At 48.2% G+C, this 19,900-nt stretch overlaps 7 pseudogenes; all 7 read left to right on the top strand.

Moving 5' to 3' along the window:
• The first annotated feature begins 8,230 nt into the window (after window positions 1-8,230).
• On the top strand, window positions 8,231-8,349 carry LOC143999501 (5S ribosomal RNA; annotated as a pseudogene).
• A 101-nt stretch (window positions 8,350-8,450) lies between these two features.
• LOC144000109 (5S ribosomal RNA) lies at window positions 8,451-8,569 on the top strand (annotated as a pseudogene).
• Window positions 8,570-8,668: 99 nt separating this feature from the next.
• Window positions 8,669-8,787, top strand: LOC143999383 (5S ribosomal RNA; annotated as a pseudogene).
• Window positions 8,788-8,947: 160 nt separating this feature from the next.
• On the top strand, window positions 8,948-9,066 carry LOC143998450 (5S ribosomal RNA; annotated as a pseudogene).
• A 1,303-nt stretch (window positions 9,067-10,369) lies between these two features.
• LOC143998777 (5S ribosomal RNA) lies at window positions 10,370-10,488 on the top strand (annotated as a pseudogene).
• Window positions 10,489-10,811: 323 nt separating this feature from the next.
• Window positions 10,812-10,930, top strand: LOC143999013 (5S ribosomal RNA; annotated as a pseudogene).
• A 100-nt stretch (window positions 10,931-11,030) lies between these two features.
• Window positions 11,031-11,149, top strand: LOC143999153 (5S ribosomal RNA; annotated as a pseudogene).
• Window positions 11,150-19,900: the final 8,751 nt, after the last annotated feature.

Genomic DNA, 19,900 nt, shown 5'->3' with positions numbered 1-19,900 from the left:
CAAGCCTGTCTTCTGTATATGCACTGTCCTTTCTGTATACACTGGACTCTTTCTATACACTAACATCTTTGTATATACTAGCCTCTCTTTAAACTAGCCTCTCTGTGTACCCCAGCCTCACTGTTTACTCTAGCATCTCTGTATACTCAAGCCTATCTGCATACACAAGTCTGTATTCTGTATTCACTAGCCTTTCTTCTGTATGCTGTAGTCTTCTATGTATACTAGCTTCTCTGTACACCCTTGCATCTGTAAACACTGTGTGAACTAGCCAGTATTATGTATACACTCGCCGACTGTATACACTAGACTCTCTGAATACACTAAACCCTCTGTATACCACAGCCTGTCTTCTGTATACACTAGAAGGTAAAAACTAGCTAGAATACACCAGCCTGTCTTCTGTACCCACTCGACTCTCTGTATACACTACCCAGTCTTCTGTATACACTGTCAGCTTTGATGTATACCCAAGCCTGTCTTCTGTATACACTAGTTTCTCTATATGCACTGTCCTTTCTGTATACACTCGACCCTCTGTATACACTAACCTCTCTATATACACTAACATCTTTGTATATACTAGCCTCTCTTTAAACTAGCCTCTCTGTGTACCCCAGCCTCACTGTTTACTCTAGCATCTCTGTATACTCAAGCCTATCTGCATGCACAAGTCTGTATTCTGTATTCACTAGCGTTTCTTCTGTATGCTGTAGTCTTCTTTATATACCAGCTTCTCTGTACACCCTTGCATCTCTGTAAACACTGTGTAAACTAGCCAGTCTTATTTATACACTCGCCGACTGTATACACTAGACGCTCTGAATACCTAGCCTATGTTCTGAATACACTAGCCCATCTTCTGTCTTCTGTATGCCCTCTCTGTATAAACTAGGATCTCTCTATACCCCAAACTGTCCTCTGTAAACACTTGTCTCTCTTTATAGCCTGTCTAGCCTTTCTTCTGTACACACTAGCTTCTCTGTATACACTAACCAGGCTTCTATATAAAATAGCTTCACTGTATGCACTAGCCTCTCTGTATAATTTAGCCTCTCTTTATACCCTAGATAGTGTTCTGCATACACTAGCCTCTCCGTAGAAGCCAGCCTTTATTCTGTATTCACTAGCCTTTCTTCTGTATGCTGTAGTCTTCTATATATACTAGCTTCTCTGTACACCCTTGCATCTCTATACACCAGACTCTCTGAATACACTAAACCCTCTGTATACCACAGCCTGTCTTCTGTATACACTAGACTGTAAAAACTAGCTAGAATACACCAGCCTGTCTTCTGTACCCACTAGATTCTCTGTATACACTACCCAGTCTTCTGTATACACTGTCAGCTTGGATGTATACCCAAGCCTGTCTTCTGTATACACTAGTCTCTCTATATGCACTGTCCTATCTGTATACACTCGACTCTCTCTATACACTAACATCTTTGTATATACTAGCCTCTCTTTAAACTAGCCTCTCTGTGTACCCCAGCCTCACTGTTTACTCTATCATCTCTGTATACTCAAGCCTATCTGCATACACGAGTCTGTATTCTGTATACACTAGCCTCTCTTTAAACTAGCCTCTCTGTATACCCCAGAATAACTGTATACTCTAGCCTCTCTGTATACACTAGCATTTCTGTATACATCACCCTATCTGTATTCACTAGCCTCTATGTATACCCCAGCCTGCCTCTCTATATACACTAGCTTTTCTTTTGAATATAATAGTCTCAGTCGCTCTCTATAACCAAGCCTGTTTTCTGTATACATTAGCATGTGTCCTGTATACACTAGCCTGTCTTCTTTATTCTCTAGCCTACCTTCTGTATACCTTAGCCTCTCTGTATAAACTAGCCTTCCTTCTATATACACTGCCATTTATGAGGTAAACAAAGAGTCTAGTGTACATAAACGACAGGCTAGAGTATAAAGAGAGGATAGGGTATACAGAAGAAAGCCTTAGCCCCTTCTGTATACCTTAGCCTCTCTGTATAAACTAGCCTTCCTTCTATATACACTGCCATTTATGAGGTAAACAAAGAGTCTAGTGTACATAAACGACAGGCTAGAGTATAAAGAGAGGATAGGGTATACAGAAGAAAGCCTAGTGTATACAGAACACAGGCTAGTACCCTGAGCCTGGGTGAGAGAGGATGAGGAGCATTAGGAGGGCTTGGTCTTTCACATCTGACCAAGTGTTCGGCATGATGTGGCTCAACACGTCCAGCTGCCGAAAATAAAGACACAACACCCACTGTAACAGTGCTAGGTTCCTCCATTACAGAAACAGAACACCAGCAATAAGGGGTATCTTCAGGTGTATACTGTGCAGGAGGCACACAACACCCACTCTAACTTCTGCACTGCAGATGCCTGTATTGCAAAAATTGAACACCAGTAATAAAGGGTAGCTTCAGGTGTGTACTGTGCAGGAGGCACATAACACCCACTGTAACAGTGCTAGGTTCCCAAGCAGTAAAGACACTGTCCTTGCCTATCGTCCTCTTTCCCTGACCGCCGCAACGCACTATACAAGGCCGCCGCGCTGGCGGCCTTATATAGTGTGGGGTGTGTACTAAACCCCCTTGAGCTATAATTTGCCACAGGAATACTGCCTGTGGTCAATTGTGGCTCTCCTCTCAGAGGATGTCACATCTGTTCTTATTATATAGAACTTATTATGCTCCTCGTAAACTTTTTCAATTTGGCCGAACGGCCGGACGCAAGTTTCCCCCGGTGCGGGAACATGGGGGGAGACATGATGCACATGTTTTGGAGATGCCCGAAGTTGATCTGCTACTGGACGGAGGTGACAGGAACCATTGATCGGGTGTTTGGAACCTCCACCAGGATGGAGGCGAAGTATTGTCTCCTGGGATTAGTTGAAAGATTTGGAAACCCGGGAAGCAGCCAGATGGGAGTTCTGAGATGCCTATTTCAGGCAAGGAAACTGATTGCCCAACCCTGCTTAGTCTCCAATGTTGGCAATGACTTGTTTTTTTTCGCTTGTTTCCCAAGATGACCATGTTGACGTTTGTCAAGATGGTTGAGAGTGCCCAATCTCTGATCTCGGAGGCTAAGCATTGTCGGGCCTGATTAGTAACTGGATGGAAGACCGACTGGGAATACCAGGTGCCGTATGCTTATTTCTTGATCATACATCACGGGACACAGGATCATTACATAGTGGGTTATATAGGCACCTCTGGTGATTGGACACTGGTTAACCCCCAATTAAGGAGAATTCCTTCCCTATATAACCCCTCCCATATGGGAGGCACCTCATTTTTTCCTTCGCCAGTGGTGGTTGGTCACGTAAAACATGTGCTATGAAGAAAGTTCTGTGCAGGTCCCTGCATCTGAAGAAACAAGGTTTTGCCTGTAAGTCCTCTCCTATTGGAAGACTGGGCTCTGGGAAAACCAGACTTACTGTACTATTTACATAGTGGCACGGAAGTTTCTGGCAGAGTCTTTTACAAGGTCCAGGTAGGAGGTTCTTCTGAGAAGGAATCCCAAAAAAAACCTGAAGGTTGGCACAACTCTGGCCTCCGTGATCGGTGAAGGCTGGAATCTGTCTGTTTTCAGCAATTTCTGCGGCGAGGACAGGTAAGGGAAGTTAATCCTGTATAAATTATATTATGGATTTCTTCATTGAGTAGTTGTATGTCTTACCTGGTTTCCACCACTAGGGGGAGTAAGAGCAGCCTGATGCATACTTACATGCCTTTCAGATACACACGCTCAGGAAGCCTGGTTCTCCCAGATGACTCATGTCTCCACTGCAATCTCTGCCACAATGAAGGTAATACAGGGGTCCCACATAGTCTGGGGGTCCCAGACAGCTCCGATGGCAATTCCCTTCCCCCCTGGATACCGGCAGTCCTCATGCACGAGCGCCAAGCACGCTCCCGTGCTAATGGAGGAGGCGGGAGTGTGTTTGCGAGCCGCGTCGTTCGGTGTGCACGGCGCTGTACTGCGCAGGCGCCAGGCGGCAGTTTTACAGCCCAGAGCGTCAGGGGGCTGTAAGTGGAGACACAGGAGCTGTGGGCAGTAAGCATCCCAAGGGATTGGATCCAGGCAAACCTAAGACACCTACTCAGCATCAGGTTGTGCAGTTTAAGCATATATATTTATTGTGAGACTTTAAGCACAACAGTGATTGCACTTTGTACTAGTACCTCTGCTTTGTAGCTTAGGACTATGTCTCCTCGTAAGAGGGTCTCAGGTGGAGATAACAAGGACACTGGTAAGTCACCGCCTAGGTCTAGGGGTTCTAAAAATGCCTGTAGGTTACCATCCCCCCCCCTGCAAGACTGGAGTCAGCCTCACAGGATAAGTCAGTGCCCCTGTCAGGATTTGCAGCCTCTCCTAATATTTCAGCCCCGGTATACATCACTGAGGACTCCCTTAGGGCTACATTGGAGGGTTTTGAAGGGAGAATCATGAATTTTATTTCAGCTTCCCTGAAAGATAGCAGGAAAAGGGGTAGATCCCCTCCCTCTGCTGAGATTCCTCTTTCAGATGACACTTCTGACAATGAGGAGAAATCCCTATCTTGGGACAGGGATCTTGAGCAGTCGGATGAATCAGAGGAAGAGGAGAGAGTCCCCTCCTCGCAGGCGCTCAGAAAACCGGTGCAGTATTATACTGAATTGGTGCATACCACATTCAAAATGCCTGCTGCTGAGATCGCTACATCCTCTGTTTCTTCCCTGGGAGTCAGGAAAATCCCACAACCGGCCTTTTCCTTTCCAATTAATCCCTTAATGGATAAATTGTTGTATGAGGATTGGGGACATCCCGATACACTGTTTGCTCCTCCTAAAAGGTTTTCTATGCTTTATCCTCTGGAGGAAAGTTTCACCAAGAAATGGGGGGTCCCATCTGTCGATGTGGCTGTTTCTTGCGTGAATAGAAACCTGACCTGTCCTTTGGATAATGCTCAGGTATTTAAAGATCCAACTGATAAGAAGCTGGAAACATTATTAAAAGCCTCCTTTTCCATGACTGGCACTGTAGTGCAACCTACAGTCGCAGCTGTGGGGTTGTGTCAGTTCCTCAAGGAACAGGTTAAGCAGATGCTTGGCCTCCTTCCCAGTGAGGAAGTGGAGAATTATGCAGAAATACCTCAAATTCTGTGTTTCATGATTGATACGATTTTGGATTCTGTCCAACAAGCATCTCATTTGTCTCTCCTGTTGGTACACATGCGAAGGGCCCTATGGCTAAAGAATTGGGCAGCTGAGCTATCATGCAAGAAGCATTTGATTGGGTTCCCGTTTAAAGGGGAACGCTTGTTTGGAGAAGAATTAGACAAATTTGTCCAAAAAATTTCAGGGGGTAATTCTACTCTCCTTCCAGTCAAAAGGAGCAAACGTCCATCATTTAGGCGTTCTCTCTCTCCCAGAGCATCAAGCTCTAAGAAGTGGCGACGGCCTTCTCAACCCCCCTCTACAGGAAAGGCTCAAGGCCGGGCCCAGGGGCAGAAGAAATCCTGGGGGCGAAAGCCTACCAAGCAGAGCCCGCAAGCTTCCTTGTGAAGGGGCGCCCCCGCTCGGCCAAGTGGGGGGAAGGCTCTTGCAGTTTGCAGAAGCCTGGCGGGAAGAGATCCGGGATGAGTGGGTGGTCTCTTCGGTATCTCTGGGCTACAAGCTGGAGTTTCAGGAGATTCCACCTTCTCGCTTTCTAAGGTCAAGGATCCCCAGGGACCCAGTAAAGCAAAGACCGCTATTTCTGGCCTTAGATCACTTACTATCCCAGGGGGTGATAGTAGAAGTGGACCCAAAAGAACAGAGTTCAGGGTTTTACTCGAATCTCTTCACTGTTCCAAAGCCAAATGGAAGTGTCAGACCTATCCTGGATCTGAAGGATCTGAACCGTTTTTTACGCATCCGGTCCTTCTGAATACAGTCAATTCGCACTGTGGTCTCCTCCCTGCAAGGGGGAGAGTTTATGGCATCAATAGACATCAAGGATGCATATCTCCATGTGCCAATTTTTCCCGCACACCAAAAGTATCTAAGGTTCGCGGTAGAGCGGCGCCATTTTCAATTTGTGGCCTTGCCGTTCGGGCTAGCTACGGCCCCTCGAGTCTTCATAAAGATTCTGGACCCTCTCTTGGCAAACCTAAGTGCTCAGGGTATAGCCATCATGGCTTATCTAGACGATTTGCTTCTCATAGAGAAAACAGTAGCGCTCCTGAACCACAGTGTTACCAGAACGCTAGAACAGCTGGAACGCCTAGGTTGGATTATAAACCTAGAAAAGTCGTCCCTACAGCCTGCTACCAGGTTGGAATACCTGGGTATGGTTATCGACACTGCTCAGGGCAAGGTGTTTCTACCAAGGCCAAAAGCCTTGGCCATTGGGGATCTGGTGCGCCTAATTCTGGGTAGAAGATCTTCCCCCATTCGGTTGTGCATGAGACTGTTAGGGAAAATGGTCGCCTCCTTCGAGGCCGTTCCATTCGCCCAGTTCCACTCAAGGCCTCTGCAAAGATGCATCCTTGCGGCTTGGAACAGGAAGCCCCAGTCCTTGGATCTTCCTATGCGTCTATCCCCAGGGACACGCTAGAGTCTCGTCTAACGAGTTTAAGAGTCTCGTTACAAACCGAGAATTTGCTGAAAGGCAAAACTTTTCTTCCTCTTCCATGGAAGATTATTATGACAAATGGCAGCCTGACAGGCTGGGGAGCAGTGTTGGAGGAGACGCGCTCGCAGTGGAAATGGTCTGCGATCGAGAAGCTATTGCCCATAAATGTCTTGGAGATCCGGGCAGTTTATATGGCTCTCATAAACTGGTCTTTCAGACTACGGGGTCTCCCTGTTCGGGTTCAGTCCGACAATGCCACAGCAGTGGCCTATATCAATCACCAGGGCGGTACCAGGAGTCTGGTTGCCCAAAAAGAGGTGAATTGCATACTTTTCTGGGCAGAAAGGCATGTTCCATGCCTTTCTGCAGTCTTCATTCCAGGAGTGGAAAATTGGCAGGCAGATTTTCTGCGCCACCAGCAGTTGTGCCTAGGAGAATGGGCTCTGCACCCCGACGTGTTTTGGAACATATGTCGCAGGTGGGGTACTCCAGACGTAGATCTGTTTGCGTCCAGGTTCAACAGAAAACTGGACAAATTTGTGTCAAGGACAAGAGATACACTCGCTCAGGGGTCGGATGCTCTGACAGTTCCCTGGGATCAGTAGAATTTGATTTATGCCTTCCCCCCGTGCCCGCTTCTGTCGCGGTTCCTGGGAAGAGGGAAGCAAAGTCGCTTCTTTTGGTAGCCCCGGCTTGGCCCAGGCGAACGTGGTACGCAGAGATCATGAAGTTGGCAGTAGGCAGGCCGTGGATCCTCCCTCTCCGGCCAGATCTGCTCTTACAGGGTCCAATTTACCATCCTGCTTTACACAGTCTGAATTTGACGGTTTGGCTGCTGAGACCCAAATTCTGAGAGACCGTGGGCTTTCGGGGCCAGTCCTTTCTACTCTGGTCAATGCCAGAAAGCCGGCCTCCAGGCTTATTTACTACAAAATCTGGAGGGCATATGTTTCCTGTTGTGAACTCAGGGAATGTCATCCTAGAAAGTATGTCATTAGCAGGATCTTGGCCTTCCTCCAGTCAGGCCTAGAAATGAATTTGGCCGTAAGCACTATGAAGGTGCATATTTCGGCCTTGTCAGTGTTTTTTCAGAAACCACTTGCATCACATTCCCTGGTGCGGGCTTTCATCCAGGGGGCTATGCGGATAAGGCCGCCAGTCAAACCTCCGGTATGCCCATGGGATCTGAATTTGGTTCTCTCAGCTTTGCAGGGGCAACCTTTTGAACCTTTGCATCAGGCCCACAGTCCACAGAAGAAGAATCTTTGCACACTTTGGATGTGGTATGGGCAATCAGTATCTATCTTCAGGCAACTGCTCAGATAAGGAAAACTGGTTGCTTATTTATTTTGCCGGAAGGCCATAGGAAGGGCCAGGCGGCATCAAAATCCACTCTCTCAAGGTGGATTAGACAGATTATTTCTCAGGCCTATAGTGTTAAAGGGAAGATCCCTCCTTTTCAAGTGAGAGCCCACTCAACTAGGGCTGTAAGTGCTTCTTGGGCAGTGCATCACCAGGCCTCCCTGGCTCAGATCTGTAAGGCTGCAACTTGGTCATCAGTCCACACATTCACCAGATTCTATCAGGTGGCTGTCAGAGGGCAAGAGGATATCTCCTTTGGGCGTAGATCACCTATGACCCCATCACCCTGAAAGCACCCGATCTTGTCTGATCTCGGAGGCTAAGCAGTGTCAGGCCTGGTTAATACCAGGATGGGAGAACGTCTGGGAATAACAGGTGCCGTAGGCTTCTTTTTATGTTATTGGCCTTGACCTGTTTTTTTTTTTACTTGTTTCCCAAGGTGACCATCTTGGCATTTGTCAAGAGGGTTGAGAGTGCCCGAAGAGATCACCTACGGCCCCATCACCCTGAAAGCGCCCAATCTTGTCTGATCTCGGAGGCTAAACAGTGTCGGGCCTGGTTAGTACCTGGATGGGAGACCGCCTGGGAATACCAGGTGCCATAGGCTTCTTTTTATGTTGTTGGCTTTGACCTGTTTTTTTCACTTGTTTCTCAAGGCGACCATCTTGGCGTTTGTCAAGAGGGTTGGGCGTGTCTTGAAGAGAACGCTTACGGCCACATCACCCTGAAAGCACCCGATCTCATCTGATTTCAGAGGCTAAGCAGTGTCAGGCCTGGTTAGTACCTGGATGGGAGACTGCCTGGAAAGACCAGGTGCCATAGAAGGATCTGGCCTGGTTAGCGTCTTGATTGGGAGATCGCCTGGGAATACCGGATGCCGTAGGCTTCATATTATGTTGTTGGCTTTGACCTGTTTTTTTTAGCTTGTTTCCCAAGGTGAGCATCTTGGCCTTTGTCAAGAGGCTTCAGACTGCCCAAAGAGAGTGCCTACGGCCAAATCACCCTGAGAGAGCCCAATCTCATCTGATCTCGGGGGCTAAGCAGCGATGGGCCTGGTTAGTACCTGGATGGGAGACAGCCTGGGAATACCAGGTGCTGTAGGCTTCTCATTATGTTGTCGGCGTTGACCTGTTTTTTTTCCCTTTTTTCCCAAGGTGACCATCTTGGCATTTGTCAAGAGGGTTGAGAGTGCACAAAGAAATTGCCTACGGGCACAACACCCTGAAAGCTCCCAATCTCATCTGGTCTCAGAGGCTAAGCAGGGTTGGGCCTGGTTTGTACCTGGATGGGAGACCACCTGGGTTTTCCAGATGCCGCAGGCTTCTTTTTATGTTGTTGGTGTTGACCTGTTTTTTTTTTGCTTGTTTCCCAAAGTGATCACCTTGGCATTTGTCAAGAGGGTTGAGAGTGCCTAAAGAGATCGCTTACAGCAGCATCACCCTGAAAGCACCCTATCTCTTCTGATCTCGGAGGCTAAGAAGGGTTGGGCCTAGTTAGTACTTGAATGGGAGACGGCCTTGGAATACCAGGTGCCGTATTCTTCTTTTCATGTTGTTGGCGTTGACCTGTTTTTTTTCGCTTGTTTCCCAGGGTGACTATCTTGGCATTTTTCAAGAGGGATGAGAGTGCCCAAAGAGATTGCCTATGGGCACATCACCCTGAAAGCACCCAATCTCCTCTGATCTCAGAGGCTAGAAAGGGTCATGCCTTGTTAATACCTGGATGAGAGACCGCCTGGGAATACTAGGTGCTGTAGGCTTCTTTTTATGTTGTTGGCGTTGACTTGATTTTTTGTTTGCTTCCCAAGGTGACCATCTTGGCGTTTGTCAAGAGGGTTGAGCGTGCCTGAAAAAAATTCTACTATGGCTGCATCACCCTGAAAGAGCGCAATCTCATTTGATCTCAGAGGCTAAGCAGGGTTGGGACCTGGTTAGTACCTGGATGGGAGACCGCCTGGGATTTCTCAATGCCATAGGCTTTTTTTTTAAGTTGTTGCTTGATTCCCAAGGTGACCATCTTGGCGTTTGTCAAGAGGGTTGAAAGTGCCTGGATGGGAGACCGCCTGGGATTTCTCAATGCCATAGGCTTTTTTTTTAAGTTGTTGGCATTGACTTAGTTTTTCTTTGCTTGTTTCCCAAGGTGACCATCTTGGCATTTGTCAAGAGGGTTGAAAGTGCGTGAAGGGATTGCCTACGGGCACATCACCCTGAAAGCACCTGATCTCGTTTGATGTTGGAGGCTAAGAAGAGTCTGGCCTTGTTAGTACGTGGATGGGAGACCGCCTGGGAATACCAGGTGTCGTAGGCTTCTTTTTATGTTGTTGGCGTTGACCTGTTTCTTTTAAGCTTTTTTCCCAAGGTCACCATCTTGGTGTTTGTCAAGAGGGTTGAGAGTGCCTGAAGAGATTGCCTATGGCCACATCACTCTGAAAGCACCCAATCTTGTCTGATCTTGGAGGCTAAGAAGAGTCAGGCCTGGTTAGTACCTGGATGGGAGACCACCTGGGAATACCAGTTATTGTAAGCTTCTTTTTATGTTGTTGGCGTTGATTCGTTTTTTTTTTTTTTCGCTTGTTTCCCAAGGTGACCATCTTGGCATTTGTCAAAAGGGGTGGGAGTGCCCAAAGAGATCGCTTACAGCAGCATCACCCTGAAAAAGCCCTATCTCTTCTCATCTCTGAGGCTAAGAAGGGTTGGGCCTAGTTAGTACCTGGATGGGAGATGGCGTTGGAATACCAAGTGCCGTATTCTTCTTTTTATGTTGTTGACATTGACCTGTCTTTTTTCGCTTGTTTCTCAAGGTGACTATCTTGGCATTTGTCAAGAGGGTTGAGAGTGCCCAAAGAGATTGCATATGGGCACATAACCCTGAAAGCGCCCGATCTCCTCTGATCTCAGAGGCTAAACAGGGTTGGGCCTTGCTAGTACCTGGATTGGAGACAACCTGGGAATACTAGGTGCTGTAGGCTTCTTTTTATGTTGTTGGCGTTGACTTGTTTTTGTTTTGTTTGTTTACCAAGGTGACCATCTTGGTGTTTGTCAAGAGGGTTGAGAGTGCCTGAAGAGCTTGCCTATGGCCACATAACCCTGAAAGCACCAGATCTCGTCTGATCTCAGAGACTAAACATGGTCGGGCCTTGTTAATACCTGGATGGGAGACCACCTGGGAATACTAGGTGCTGTAGACTTCTTCTTATGTTGTTGGCGTTAACTTGTTTTTATTTGTTTGTTTCCCAAAGTGACCATCTTGGCGTTAGTCAAGAGGGTTGAGAGTGCCTGAAGAAATCTCCTACGGCCACATCACCCTGAAAGAGCCCAATCTCATCTGATCTCAGAGGCTAAGCAGGGTTGGGACCAGTTTAATCCCTGGATGGGAGACCGCCTGGGATTTCCAGATGCCGTAGGCTTCTTGTTATGTTGTTGCCGTTGACCTATTTTTTTCCGCTTGTTCCCAAGGTGACCATCTTGGCATTTGTCAAGAGAGTTGAGAGTGCCTGAAGATATTGGCTACGGCCACATCACCCTGAATCTGTTCCATCTCATCTGATCTTGGAGGCTAAGCAGGGTCGGGCCTGGTTAATGCCTGGATGAGAGACCGCCTGGGAATACCAGGTGTCGTAGGCTTCTTTTTTTTTTTCTCCAAACAGGGGAAGACGGTCCCCCGAGTACATAATGCAACAGAGAAATACAGAGCAAAAAGCAGCTGAACAATACTTGATACAGGTATATTCGCAAATGTGAGTCTGCCTTCCATCAATCATAATGATTCAAGGCACGGATAAAGTACTGTACCAAGATCCAGGGTCACACAAACCCCAGGTCCCTCCAGCATAATCCATCCAGAGGGGGGTGTGGGGCCGTCATTCCCAATTTTCCACTTTTTCCAAAAGAGAGAGGGGGTGGAGGGGGTGAGAGATAGGGGAGGAAGGCAGAAAAGAGAAGGGGTGAAAGATCAGGAAAGGAGAAGAGGGGACGAGACACGATGGCAGCCACTGTCCAAGGGGCCAGTCAAGGAAAGCTCAGAGCACTAAGGCGATAGCAGGCGACATCCTTCCAGCGAGAATATAAAGGTATTCCAGATGTCCCAGGTTTTTTTAAAAAATTCTTGTTTACCTTGTGATGTGAGGATCAAGTCCTCCATTTTTTTTAATGTCCTCTATTTTCCTAAGCCAGTGAGTAATGAAAGGGGGGGAACATATTTTCCAATAGAGAGGGATGCAGGATTTTGCCGCATTTATCACGTCGTAAAATAGATTTTTTTGTACTTCTTAATGGGAATCTGTGAATGGTGCAAGAGAAAGAATGCAGCCTCTTCCGGGATAGAGAAGTCTGTGAATTTTTGTGTTATGCATCGGATCTCTGTCGAGAAGTCCACCAAGCTGGGGCAGGACCAAAAAATGTGGAGCAACGTGCCCTCTTCTTCTCCACACCTCCAGCATATGTTTGAGGAAGAGGGGAATTATTTATGCAGCTTTGATGGTGTCAAATACCACCTGGTGAGAAGTTTAAAATTTGTCTCCTGTATCTTCGTGCACAGCGAGGTTTTGAGAGCCAAAGTGATAATGCGTTGTCTCTGTGCTGGGGAAAACAAGCAATTAAGGTCCTTTTCCCAGTTGGACAGACAGGTTAAGTGTGGGTGATCTGTTTGAGAGAGAATGTGGACCAAAGGGCCTTCGCTCCTGCATAGAGTCTCAAACTCCGTCTGAGGGCGGGCGAAAGTTTGAGTATTGGGGATGGAATGGAGAAAATGATGTTGTTGCGCCCTTCGGTCCCTTCGAAAAATTTGCTCGTGTGTATGCTATTCTGACGGACTAAAACCAACGCTAGGGCAAGTATTGGCTACTGGCTATGAACTTCCTTATTCGAATCCAGTCGTACGTCATCACGTTCGAATCCGTCGGAGTTTAGTGGGATTGTGTGTGGCCAAGTCCGCTCAGCCGAAAAGTCCGTCAGAACTCTGTCGGAACTCTGGCAGAACTCCGGCAGAACTCCTTCGGAAGTCTGTCAGACATAAGTCCTTTCGTGTGTACGGGGCTTTAGTAATCTGCTTTCTAGAGGAAATGAGGAGCGAGGAGCAAGAGGCAGAAGTGTCAACCGATGGCGAAAGGGGACATTAAAGTCCCCACCTAATATCAACTGGTTCTCCCGAAAGTCACATAATCTGTGCAGGGTAGTTCTGAGGAATGTGTCTTGGTGATCATTGGGAGCGTACACAGTGGCAAATGTAAAAAGGAGCTCTCCAATGTGGCCCCTAAGAAAAAGATATCGGCCCCCAGGGTCCACCAGAGAATCCTGGAGAACCGAGGGGAGCCTGCTAGAGATCAGAATGGAGATTCCCTTGGTCTTAGAGGAGGGGTTAGTAGAGTGGTAGACCTTAGCAAAGGATCTTGACCGTAGAAAGGGGAGGCTAGTATTTTTAAAATGTGTTTCTTGTATAAAGGCCACATCAGTACAGGAAGTCTTCAGTTCTCACAGGAGGATCCACCGCTTTTCAGAGGAGTTCAGTCCCTTAACGTTTAGAGAGGTGACCTTGACTGAGTCTGCCATCGCTCCTCGGGGAGGGGAAGGGGGACGTCAGAGAAAAGCAAAGAAAGTTGAACCAAGGTAGGTATTGGGTAGGTAATGGATGGCGGGAACTAAGGGGGAGAAAGGAAGGGCAAATGGAAGGAAAGGTAAGGGGAAAAAGAGGCCGGGCACCTCAACCTCAGGGGGAGAGGGAAATTAAGGGTTGTCCGCACTCAACAGTACAGGAATTGTATACTAAAACAGCACAATTATGCTATAGCGTTTACCAGATGTACACTGGATTTAAAGCGCCGTCCTACTTGGGTTGGTGGGTAGACAGGTCGGAGAGGGAGCCCCCGGATCCCAGTCCCCCCAGTCCCGGCAGTGGTAAATGTCACGTCTGATACCGGTATGCAAATAAAAGACAATCAGTAACATCCTAGAACCAAAAAACAATAGTATAATCAAAACAGAAGTAGAGCATAGAACTGTCAGCACTGAGGGGTCTCCTCAGCTCGCCCTAAACGTAGGCATGCACGAGGGAGCCCGTCACAACAGAAAAGGCATCATAGAACGGGATCCACCACCCCCGTCCCATACCCCAAAAGTAGATGCAGCCCCCGAACAAATGTATTTCTCCCTTTGGCAGATTGTCCTCTCCTTACCCCCTCTCCTCCGTCCACGCCCCGGGGGAAAAGGGGGAGGGAAGGGGGAAAGAGGGGGGTAAGGGGGGAAGGGGGGAATGAAAGGGGGGAGGGAAGGGGGGAGGGAAGGGAAGGAGGTAAGTGAGGGAAGGGGGGGCAGCAACCACCCGGACCCCATAAGTTTCAACTCCTCCCCTCCATGGTCACCACATCAAGATGAAAGAGGAGCAGCCCTGGTCGGTGCATGGAGAATCCGGCAGGCAAGGGGCTGGGGCCACCATCCCTCCATCCAACGGGAGACTTCACCCGAGCAGCAGTTCTGGGGCCCGCCAATTAGTGTCTCTCCTGCATCGCCATCGGGGGCTGTGTAGAGCATCCAGAGGGAGGCTGGGACCGCCCAAACAGTAAGGGGTAAATCCTCCAGGGGGGTCCAGAGTCAAACTGGAGGGAAGCAGTGTCTCGTACCAATACGCTCAATAAATAAGTCATCCAGGGTGTCCTCGAAAGCTGCAGAAGGCAATGTCGGCAAAGAGTAGGTGGGGGCCAGAGGGGGGGACGAGGGGCGCAACCAGGGAGAGGGGACACATATGCGGGAATGTCAAGCCCTTCCAGTACAGCGCACTAGGTATCACTCAGACCCCCCAAAGTGCAACTCCCCCCTCTAAGGTCAAGACTCGAGAAGGGATGATGAGCCGCCCTGGTCTGTACATGAAAGAACCTGCTGCCAAGGGGTTGGGGCCATCATCCCTTCCTCCAATGGGAGATGCCACCGGCATGACAGCCCCATGTCCTGTCAAGTGTTGCCCCTCTGACAATGTCGTCGGGGTATATGTGGAGCATCCAGGGGAGGCAGAGACCACCCAAACAGTGAGGGGTAAAGCCTCCAAGGGGACCGGTGCCAGACAGGAGGATAGCGGTGTCTTTTACAAGTTGGTTAATTAGACAAGTCATCCAGTGTGTTCCTGTGAGCAGCGGAAGGAAAGGTTGGTAAGGATTATGAATGGGTGGGGGCCAGGGAAGTGCTGTATGGGTCCATTTAAATCGAAAGTTGGACTGCAAGTCTAGTAAACGTCGACCCCCATGGCCTCCGATCCACATAGGCAGATATCTTGCAGTCAATAGTACCCATTTGGAGTCCCGTTATGTCTGAGTTTTGTCGAATTGTGGAGAGAAAGGGTTCCAATGACAGTGCGAATAATAGGGGCGACAGGGGGCAACCCTGTCTGGTCACATTCCTGATGTCAAGGGGAGATGAGAGCACCCCATTCGCTTTGAGTTGAGCTGAAGGGCGTGAGTATATCTTACTTATCCATGCCAGCATCCGTTCACTCAGACCTATATGGCGAAGGACCGAGAACATGAATGTCCATTTGACCCGATCAAAAGCCTTCCCGGCATCAGTACTCACGAAAAGACAAGGGGTCCCAGATGACTTTGCTTTATGGACCAGGGTAAGCACCTTAATGGTGTTGTCCCTATCTTCCCTGGTGGGAATAAAACCTAACTGGTCAATATGTATAAGGGACTGCAAGTGATGTGCCAATCACGTGGCGAGGATTTTAGAGAATAGTTTTAGGACCGAATTTAGGAGGGAAATAGGTCTGTAGCTCCCACATAGGCCCGGGTCTTTGCCCTCCTTAGGTATCAACGAGATGTGGGCTCTAAGGGTATCCTCAGGAAAATCCCCATTCGAGCTCAGAGTATTAAATAAATTCACCAAGCGCGGGCCGAGAATAGGGAGGAAGGTCTTATAGTATTGTGCGGTATATCCGTCAGGGCCCAGAGCCGTACCCACCTTCGGAGGTCCCACTGCCATCTGGACTTCTTCCAGTGTGATCGGGTCCTCCAAGTACTCCCGTGATTCCGATGAGAGGGTTGGTAGACCAGAACCGGCTGTCCGGACCCTGAATCGGGCAGGTTGTAGAGATCAGAGTAACATTTTTCAAAGACTTTGGCTATTTGGGTTGGGGTAGAGGCCCTCTGGCCATTCTCATCTATCAACTGTGGTATGTAAGAGGCAGATTTCTTTTTTTTTTTTTTTTATTAATGTTTATTGAAGAAAAGAAGCATGTACAATAACATAAAAGACAATACGTGAACCAGCACAGGGGACAGTCGTATCACACCATCAGCAACCATGGTTCAAGGCAAAGTACTGCCCATGAGGGCCTCGCTAATAGAGGTAGTATATGAACTGGAACCACCGTCAGGATTTCAAAGTCACATGACTATGTGATCAATACGAATCACTGCTGCTGGAACCATCAAACCTCTGCGGTAATGAGAATACACCCTTCTCTTCCATTATAAGAGAGGAAACACGATTGACAGATATGGAGAAAGAAAAAAAAAGGGAGAAAGAAAGAAAGAGGCAGGAAATAAAGAACATAGAAAAGGGTGGGGAAGGTAAGGGTGGGGAGGGGGGAAGGGGGGGTAGGGGGATGCAGGTCCGCCTCTGATATCAGCTCCAAAATTACCGTAAGAACCTTAAGTGTTATGATTACATCACAGTGGTTGAGACATTATATCTGCATAGCTAGAGGAGTATTTAAAGGCAACCCAACAGGCCCAGATTTTTTTTTCCAGCTCAGATTTGCCACGGAGGGAGAGAGTCAGGTCCTCCATGTAATAAGTGGTATCCACGTTGAGTAACCAACGTCGGAGCGTAGGGATCTTCCTCAGTTTCCAAAATTGTGGAATGAGGGTTTTTGCGGCATTAAGAAGGTGGGGTGTAATTGATCTTTTATAAGGGCCTGTTGGTTTCCCCGTACAGTGGAACAAAACATACCAAGGATCATTAGGGACCTCCCATCCCTGGATCTCTTTAATCCAATATAAAATTGTTAGCCAGAAAGGACAGATCCTCGGGCAGTACTACCAAATATGAGCATGGGTAGCCCTCTCACCGCACTCCCGCCAACACAGTGGTGATGTCAGGGGGAAAAACCTATGCAATACCATCTGGTTAAAAGTTTATACGCCATTTCCGACGTTTTAGAGGATCCGGAGGAGGTATGTGCCAGGGCTAGGATATGTGATTTTTGGGTCAGCGAGAGTTCCATTTGTAGATCCTGTTCCCAGTTGCGTAGGAATGTGGGGGTGCTAGTAGAGGTGAGGGACAGCAGTGCGTGATAAAAGTACGAGATTGGCTTCTCAGTTGGGCGAGTTTCAGCAAATGCGGTTTCCAAAGGCGTAAGCTCAGCCAAGGAGCGTAAGGGTTTTGGGAGTGAACGAACAAAGGCCAGTAATTGATGATGTTTCCAGCGGTCCATATATGATATGGGAGATGCGCCCATGATGGTAGAGAGCGGTAAAACGCCGGAGGGGCCGGCGATTTGATGCAGGTAGATTTTATTGCCCAGCTGCCATGAGTGAGTTTGAGGGTCCATATTACCAGGTGGAAAGTAATTGTGTCCTATCAAGGGCATCAGAGGGGAATTATACGTCCATCCATGTGACTTACACAGAGAGTCCCATACCATCAAGGTTGATTGCGTAGCGGTGACGTAGTAGGCAAGAGAGTCCGGAATTTCCTCGGGATCCACATCAGCGTGGAAAGTTCGGTGCCACATAGGTCTGTCTCTAGATTAACCCATAATTTAGCCTCCTTGCAGTATTTCCAATCAGAGAGCCTAGTCAACACAATGGATCGATAATAAAGCTTAAAATCTGGCACTGCTAAACCACCATCGCACTTAAGGCGGGTGAGGAGAGATTTAGGGAGTCTGGGTTTTTTTCTATTCCATATGTATCTATACACCATAGAGGTCAAGATCGTAAAAAAAAAACCCCGGTATCCCGAACGGGACCATCTGAAGCATAAAGAGCACCCTGGGCAGCAAATTCATCTTGACCATCCCGATTCTACCCAGCCAAGAATGTCGCAGCTGGGACCATTTCTGGATATCTGACCTAAGCGTGTTAAGTAGAGGTATGAAGTTAGCGCGGAATAGGGACGACAGGGAGGGCGTAAGTTGAATATCTAAATATTTCATGGAGCTCGTCTGCCAGGTAAAGGGGTAGTTCCGTTTCAAGTGAGACACCTGTCGGGCGGGGACAGAAATATTTAATAGTTCCGATTTGGACATATTGATTTTAAAATTCGAAACCAAGCCATAAGCCGAAAATTCAGACATAAGATTAGGGAGGGTGATCAGCGGTTGTTGAATATAAAACAATATATCATCAGCGTACGCTGTGTATTTGTGTTCCGTTTTGCCTATCGATATACCATGTATACTCGGGTTGCGCCTGATGAGGGAGAGAAATGGTTCTAGGGAGAACGCGAACAAAATTGGCGAGAGTGGGCATCCCTGGCGGGTACCATTGTATAAGGAGAAGGGGTCACTAAGGGTGTCATTAATTCGTATTTGAGCAGTGGGACGTTGGTATAAGGCCGATATTTTAGAGCGCAAAGAGGGACCAATTCCTAGGTGCATCAGCGTTGCCATAAGATATTCCCAGTCCACCCTGTCAAACGCCTTCTCAGCATCTGTGGAAAGTAACAGGGTGGGCTGGGAAGTCCGCCGTACATACTCCATCAGGGAAAGTGTACGCAGGGACTGATCCCGCGCTTCCCTACCCGGGATGAACCCCGTCTGGTCTTGCGAGATCCATTGTGGTATCAGGGGGAGCAGTCGGTTTGCAATGGCTTTAGCATAAATTTTTGCGTCAATCTTCAATAGCGAAATGGGACGGTAGCTCGCGCAATCACTGGGGTCTTTGCCCGCCTTGGGGATAACAGTGATGTGGGCATGAGTGGTTTCCGGTCGAAGATCTCCGCCGGTCGAGGTCACGTTAGCATAGTTGGTCAAGTAAGGGATCAGTATGTCAGCGTACGATCGGTAATAAGTCACCGTGAGGCCATCAGGCCCCGGGGCCTTGCCACAGACCATGCCCTTCATGGCGCCCAGGAGCTCCGTCGATATAAACTCACTCTCCAAGGAAGCCAAGACCTCCGTAGGGAGTGTGGGGAGGGCAGCACGGGCCAAATATTCCCGGATAAGGCGTCCCCTTGTTTCTCCATCCCGGATGTCCTGGTGCACCTGATACAGGCGTTGATAAAAGTCCCTAAACGTCTTGGCTATGTGGGGGGTGTCAAACACCAGGTCTCCCGAGGGGATCTTAACCTTAGCAATAAACGCTGCATTCTTACGCTGTCGCACCGAATTGGCCAACAACCTACTGGGTTTATCCCCCACTCGTAAAACCGTTGAGCCACTAACCGAGAGCGTCGCTTTTGGTCCAAATGAAGGAGGGACTTCAGGGTCTCCCGTTTCTCAGTCAGGGCGTGGAAAAGGGCCGGGTCTGATTTAGTTTGTGTTGGCGTTCCAAGCCTGCAATTTCACGTAGCAATGTAGATTGGCGTAGCGTTCGCTCCCTCTTTTTCCTTGATCCCAATTCCATGAACTTACCCCTAATATACACCTTGTGGGCGTCCCATAACACTTCCGGGGAAACATCAGGGCTCACGTTAGTCCTAAAGTAAAATTCTAAATTGTCGCCCATCACCTTTTTGTCCGCCTCCTCGGATATCAGGTCTTCATTCATCTTCCAATTAGTGGATTTCAGGGGTAAGGACTCTACTTTGATAGTTAGCAAGATAGGTGCGTGATCTGACAGGGGAGAGGAGTCAATGTTTGACTTCACTATTAGCGGTAGGTGTTGGTGATCAATGAAACACAAATCAATTCTGGAGTACGTTTGGTGTACAGAAGAATAGTAAGTAAAATCCCTTTCCCGTGGGTGAGCAATTCTCCAGACATCCATCAACTGCAGGTCATGGAGTCG

Source organism: Lithobates pipiens, unplaced genomic scaffold (assembly GCF_037356315.1).
Source record: "Lithobates pipiens isolate NorthernLeopardFrog02 unplaced genomic scaffold, aLitPip1_a1.2 Scaffold_19, whole genome shotgun sequence".
Classification (NCBI taxonomy): Eukaryota; Metazoa; Chordata; class Amphibia; order Anura; family Ranidae; genus Lithobates; species Lithobates pipiens.
Note: the sequence above shows the minus strand (reverse complement) of the source record. Positions and strands in the feature narration are given on the sequence as shown.